Consider the following 7,849-nt stretch of genomic DNA (forward strand, 5'->3'; position numbering starts at 1 on the left):
ATCTAAAGAATATGAAGTTCTCCTTTGAGCCTTCAAAACCGATCCTTCACTCTGATGACATTATTGAAATTAATTCTAATTCTTTTAATAATAACCACTTTTCCTTTTGAGACATTAGCAACAAATGATTTGTTAATTTATCGTCCATTAATATCTCGAAGGATGTATAATCCTTGCTACAGTTGGGCGAGAATTTCAGTCTTCCAATATGTAACAATGACATACTAACTATGGAGTTTATCAAAAGTATCGAAAACAACATAAGAAAGCTTCCTGCAGTCAATCAATTGGCTATTCAAAATTGATTGTTAGATATTGTAAACAATTTACCGTCTTACTCAGTCAACAGAGATGAACTTGATCGGATTCTGAATAGACTAACTTGGTTACAGTCAAGTTTCTTAAAGACAATAATAATTTAGTTTTGACTCGCGCAGACAAAGGTAACGTCACAGTTGCTTTAGACAAAGATAAGTACGTCAGAGAAATCGAAAAGCTTTTGATGGACACCGACACGTATACGGTGGTTGAAAGAAGCCCTTGTCAAGAAAGTTTACGAGAAATTTTAATGAAATGGAAAAATTCGAATTTCATCTCAGCTTTCACTTATAAGGCACTTTATTGTAGTGATGGCATTCTACCGAGAGCTTACGGTCTACCCAAAATACATAAACCGAATTGTCCCTTTAGAGTAATTGTCTCATCCATAAACAATCCATTGCATTTTTTAGCCACACATTTACATAAGATTATGATTAAGAGTTTTCCGGTTTCTCATAGTCACGTTTCTAACAATTATGATGCGGTTAAAAAACTGTCTAATACACATTTCGACAACAATTTTAGATTAGCTTCGCTGGATGTGATTTCTCTTTTTATTAATGTGCCATAGATCTGATTATTGATAGTGTTTCTTCCAGATGGAGTAATATCTCGCTAAATTTTGCGACATACCTTGCAATAAATTCCCTTTAGCAGTAAAGTTATATTGAATTCATCCTTTTTCACTTTTAACGATATCACTTACAAACAATCCTTTAGCACGCCGATGGGTTCCCCCTTGTCTCCTATTGTAACCGACATAGTTTTGCAGGATTTAGAAAACAAAGCGCTCCGTTCCTTAAATTTATTCCTCTCTTTTATTTAAGATATGTGGATAATGTTCTTTTAGTCATTCCTCCTCCTTTTTGTAATCACACTCTTGACACTTTTAATTCTTTTCATTCTTGTCTACAATTCACAATAGAAATCGCGGAAGACAATAAAATTAACTTTTTAGATGTGACTTTAATTTCCGACAATAACTTTATAATTTTTGACTGGTATCATAAAGATACTTTTTCCGGTAGATACCTTCACTTCATGCATCTTCTTTGTGCCAAAAAAGGGACACAGTTATCGGCTTGATAGACAAGGTTTTTTGTTTGTCCCATCCTGTTTATCATTATAAAAATATTACAATGGCTATCAACATCCTTTTGAACAATGGATATCCTTTAAATTTTATTTTCCACACATGGTTTGACCGCCTTAAGAAACTCATTTCTAAATCAGTTACCTAGTGAATAATACCCAGGGCATAAATACACATGATCCTATTACTTATTTCACGATACCATATGTTCCTTCAATATCCGAGCGCTTCAAACATATTGTTAAGGATTTGAATGTTCGACTCTCGTACTACAGCATTAACAAAATGAAAAGCTTCATCAGGATTCATAAGGACCCTCTTCCCACTTCTAATTCTATGAATGTCATATTAAATTGCATGGATTGTGATGCGTCTTATGTTGAACAAACTAGCAGACAACTGCATATCAGAATCAACGAACATCGCAGTTACATTAGACGTAATACTAATATTCAATCTGTCATCACTAATCACAGAGTTGGTTTTGATCATGCTTTTATTTGAGAGGACGTTCAGATTTTAAATCGGGAACCATTTTTGAGTAAAAGATTGATTTCTGAAATGCTATATATAAAAAGGCAAAAAAATGGTTTAAACTTGCAAACGGATACTGATCGTTTACCAGAAATTTATTTAAATATTGTCAACAACTTGCCAAAAATCTAATACAATTTTCTATCATAACAAATAGGTCTGCGACTTTGCGTGTGTGTACACTTATATATTATTTGACTCACTTTACCGTTTATAAGTCACATCTATCTATTAAAGACTAGTCATTCTTTGTCTTTGGAGATGTTGATTTTTTCCCATTCGTCTCCTCGGCTCGTCATTGTCTTCAATGCCTGGAAGTAAGTCTCAATTTCATAGCTTTAACGTCTTATCTCTTTAATTTTATTTCTTTTTGACTATATGTTCAGTTTATATTTATTTAAATTTAAAAAAAAAGAAACATTTAAATCTCTGCATTTAAAAAATTTTTTTACGTTAAATTTTAGTATTTATGTCCATCTATATGAGTTTACATTATCCATTTATTTTGTTTCACTTTTTTTTTATTTTACATAGGCATCGTCAAGATAATGAGATACCAAGACATATATTATTATTTTGGACGGCATTCTTTCTAATCGATATTTAACACCTTTGTTATATATTTTTTATATCACCATTACATTTGCGTTGAAGATGACACAAAAATAAGATCAAAATGTTATCCTTTCTTTGTTTTTGTATTTGTTTCATATTTTTTATTGTATAATAAATAAATAAATGTGTTATAACATTGACACTCAACTCGTATTGCTATTGAAACTGATTTGTTAATTTTATATTTTGAGTCTTATACTTTTTATTATTTCTAAATAATAGTGTAAAAATTGTATGATAACTTATACAAAAGATTGGGGTATTGTTATTTATTAAATAGTTATTAACAAAAAAATTTCAAGCACGCACGCACGCACGCACGCACGCACGCACGCACGCACGCACGCACGCACGCACGCACGCACGCACGCACGCACGCACGCACGCACGCACGCACGCACGCACGCACGCACGCACGCACGCACGCACGCACCGCACGCACGCACGCACGCACGCACGCCACGCACGCACGCACGCACGCACGCACGCACGCACGCCACGCACGCACGCACGCACGCACGCACGCACGCACGCACGCACGCACGCACGCACGCACGCACGCACGCACGCACGCACGCACGCACGCACGCACGCACGCACGCACGCACGCACGCACGCACGCACGCACGCACGCACGCACGCACGCACGCACGCACGCACGCACGCACGCACGCCGCACGCACGCACGCACGGCACGGCACGCACGCACGCCACGCACGCACGCACGCACGCACGCCCACCGCACGCACGCCACGGCACGCACCGCACGCACCCGCACCACGCCACCGCCGCACGCACCGCACGCACGCACGCACGCACGCACGCCCACCGCCACGCACGCACGCACGCACGCACGCACGCCACGCACGCCACGCACGCACGCACGCACGCACGCACCACGCACGCACGCACGGCACGCACGCACGCCACGCACGCACGCACGCACGCACCCGCACGCACGCACGCACGGCACGCACGCACGCACCCACGCACGCACGCCCACGCACGCACGCACGCACGCACGCACGCACGCCACGCACGCACGCACGCACGCACGCACGCACCAGCACGCACGCCACGCACGCACGCACCACGCACGCACGCACGGCACGCACGCACGCACGCACGCACGCACGCACGCACGCACGCCCGCACGCACGCACGCACGCACGCACGCACGCACGCACGCACGCACGCACGCACCGCACGCACGCACGCACGCACGCACGCACGCACGCACGCCACGCACGCACGCACGCACCCGCACGCACGCACGCACGCACGCACGCACGCACGCACCGCACGCACGCACCGCACGCACGCACGCACGCACGCACGCACGCACCACGCACGCACGCACGCATCCGCACGCACGCACCACGCACGCACGCACGCACGCACGCACGCACGCACGCACGCACGCACGCAACGCACGCACGCACGCACGCACGCACGCACGCACGCACGCCGCACGCACGCACGCACCCCGCCGCACCACGCACGCACGCACGCCACGCACGCCACGCACGCACGGCAACGCACGCCGCACGCACGCACGCCACGCCCACGCACGCACGCACGCACGCACGCACGCACGCACGACGCACGCACGCACGCCACGCACGCACGCACGCACGCACGCCACGCACGCACGCACGCACGCACGCACGCACGCACGCACGCACGCACGCACGCACGCACGCACGCACGCACGCACGCACGCACGCACGCACGCACGCACGCACGCACGCACGCACGCACGCACGCACGCACGCACGCACGCCGCACGCACGCACGCACCGCACGCACGCACGCACGCACGCACGCACGCACGCCACGCACGCACCCCCACGCACGCACGCACGCACGCACGCACGCACGCACGCACGCACGCACGCACGCACGCACGCACGCACGCACGCACGCACGCACGCACGCACGCACGCACGCACGCACGCACGCACGCACGCACGCACGCACGCACGCACGCACGCACGCACGCACGCACGCACGCACGCACGCACGCACGCACGCACGCACGCACGCACGCACGCACGCACGCACGCACGCACGCACGCACGCACGCACGCACGCACGCACGCACGCACGCACGCACGCACGCACGCACGCACGCACGCACGCAACGCACGCCACGCACGCCACGCACCGCACGCACGCACGCACGCACGCACGCACGCACGCACCGCACGCACGCCGCACGCACGCACGCACGCACGCACGCACGCACCGCACGCACGCCACGCACGCACGCACGCACGCACGCACGCACGCACGCACGCACGCACGCACGCACGCACGCACGCACGCGCACGCACGCACGCACGCACGCACGCACGCCACGCACGCACGCACGCACGCACGCACGCACGCACGCACGCACGCACGCACGCACGCACGCACGCACGCACGCACGCACGCACGCACGCACGCACGCCACGCACGCAGCACGCACCGCACGCACGCACGCACGCACGCACGCACGCACGCACGCACGCACGCACGCACGCACGCACCGCACGCACGCACGCACGCACGCACGCACGCACGCACGCACGCACGCACGCACGCACGCACGACGCACGCACGCACGCACGCACGCACGCACGCACGCCACGCACGCACGCACGCACGCACGCACGCACCACGCACGCACGCACGCACGCACGCACGCACGCACGCACGCACGGCACGCACGCACGCACCACGCACGCACGCACGCACGCACGCACGCACGGCACGCACGCACGCACGCCACGCACCGCACGCACGCACGCACGCACGCACGCACGCACGCACGCACGCACGCGCACGCACGCACGCACGCACGCACGCACGCCACGCACGCAGCACGCACGCACGCCACGCACGCACGCACGCACGGCACGCACGCCACGCACGCACGCCCCACGCACGCACCGCACGCACGCACGCACGCACGCACGCACGCACGCACGCCGACGCACGCCGCACGCACCGCACGCACGCACGCACGCACGCACGCACGCCACGCACGCACGCACGCACGCACGCACGCACGCACGCACGCACGCACGCACGGCACGCACGCACGCACGCACGCACGCACGCACGCACGCACGCACGCACGCACGCACGCACGCACGCACGCACGCACGCACGCACGCACGCGCACGCGCACGCACGCACGCACGCACGCACGCACGCACGCCGCACGCACGCACGCACGCACGCACGCACGCACGCACGCACGCACGCACGCACGCACGCACGCACGCACGCACGCACGCACGCACGCACGCACGCACGCACGCGCACGCACGCACGCACGCACACGCACGCACGCACGCACGCACGCACGCACGCACGCACGCACGCACGCACGCACGCACGCACGCACGCACGCACGCACGCACGCACGCACGCCGCACGCACGCACGCACGCACGCACGCACGCACGCACGCACGCACGCACGCACGCACGCACGCACGCACGCACGCACGCACGCACGCACGCACGCACGCACGCACGCACGCACGCACGCACGCACGCACGCACGCACGCACGCACGCACGCACGCACGCACGCACGCACGCACGCACGCACGCACGCACGCACGCACGCACGCACGCACGCACGCACGCACGCACGCACGCACGCACGCACGCACGCACGCACGCACGCACGCACGCACGCACGCACGCACGCGCACGCACGCACGCACGCACGCACGCACGCACGCACGCACGCACGCACGCACGCACGCACGCACGCACGCACGCACGCACGCACGCACGCACGCACGCACGCACGCACGCACGCACGCACGCACGCACGCACGCACGCACGCACGCACGCACGCACGCACGCACGCACGCACGCACGCACGCACGCACGCACGCCACGCACGCACGCACGCACGCCCGCACGCACGCCACGCACGCACGCAACATTCTAGTCCGACGCCTTACTCACTACACCACGCCGCTGCTCGTCAAACAACACTAACCGTTCGGACATTATCAACATAGAAATCTTTGAATGCATTTTCTCGCGAATGCTTGAGAGGCGCATTGTATCCTTTTACCACATTTAGTGGGAGGGCTGAACTATAATATATATAAAATTCAGCCAAATCGGAGGGGGCCAATTCTGGTGTTCTCCTTGTAAGCATTAAAACATGTTACTTTCGTCTACAGAGTGTCGTGTTACTTTTGTCCTCGAACACATTTTTTAGAATAAAAGCATTAAACTAAAGATGATGCAAGACTTAGCCAAATCAACTATAAAAACTTATGAATACATTTTAGAAGAATGCACCAGCAAATAATTACGTCAATATACGAGGTGTGTCCAAAAAAAGGTGACTTTTTATTTTTCTCGAAAAATATTAATTTATTCATCAATATCTATTTTGTTCCCTTCAAAGTAATCCCCTCAGATATTATACACTTGTGCCAGCGCTTTTTCCAATCCTCGAAGCACTTTTAATATGCGCTTTTTGGTATGGTCTCGAGCTCTTCCAGCGATGCGGTCTTTATCTCCTCAATCGTGGCAAATCTCCGTCCTTTCATGGGTTTTTTCAGTTTTGGGAACAAGAAAAAGTCGCAGGTGGCCAAGTCTGGTGAATACGGAGGCTGAGGCATGGTTACGGTGTTGACTTTGGCCAAAAAATCACGAACAAGCAACGACGTGTGAGCTGGCGCATTATCGTGGTGCAATATCCACGATTGGTTCTTCCACAATTCCGGGCGTTTTTTTCGTATGCGCCGTTATGTGCCGTTTGCTTCACATAAACGGCGCATAACTTCAAGGTAATATTCCTTATTGACCGTACGACCGCATGGCAAGAACTCACGATGCATCACGCCATTGTAATCGAAGAAAACAGTGAGCAAAACCTTCACATCTGACCTAACTTGACGAGCTTTTTTCGGTCTTGGCTCTTCTGGCCGCTTCCATTAGGATGATTGGGTTTTGGTTTCGACATCAGCCATATACCCATGATTCGTCACCAGTTATGACCCTTTTGAGCAAATCTGGATCGTCGTTGACGGCATTCAACAGCTCCTGAGCAATGTCTACGCGATGTTGTTTTTGGTCGAAATTCAGCAATTTCGGAGCAAACTTCGCCGCCACACGTTGCATGCCCAAAAACACTTGAAAAAATTGCATGCATGAGCCAACCATATGCCGACATCCTCAGCAACTTCTCTAATAGTGATTCGACGATTCTCCATAACAATTTTCTTCATTGCTTCAACGTTGTCATCGGTTGTTGACATGTT

The sequence above is a fragment of the Camponotus floridanus genome, unplaced genomic scaffold, assembly GCF_003227725.1.
Source record: "Camponotus floridanus strain SB8 unplaced genomic scaffold, Cflo_v7.5 scaffold175, whole genome shotgun sequence".
Lineage (NCBI taxonomy): Eukaryota > Metazoa > Arthropoda > Insecta > Hymenoptera > Formicidae > Camponotus > Camponotus floridanus.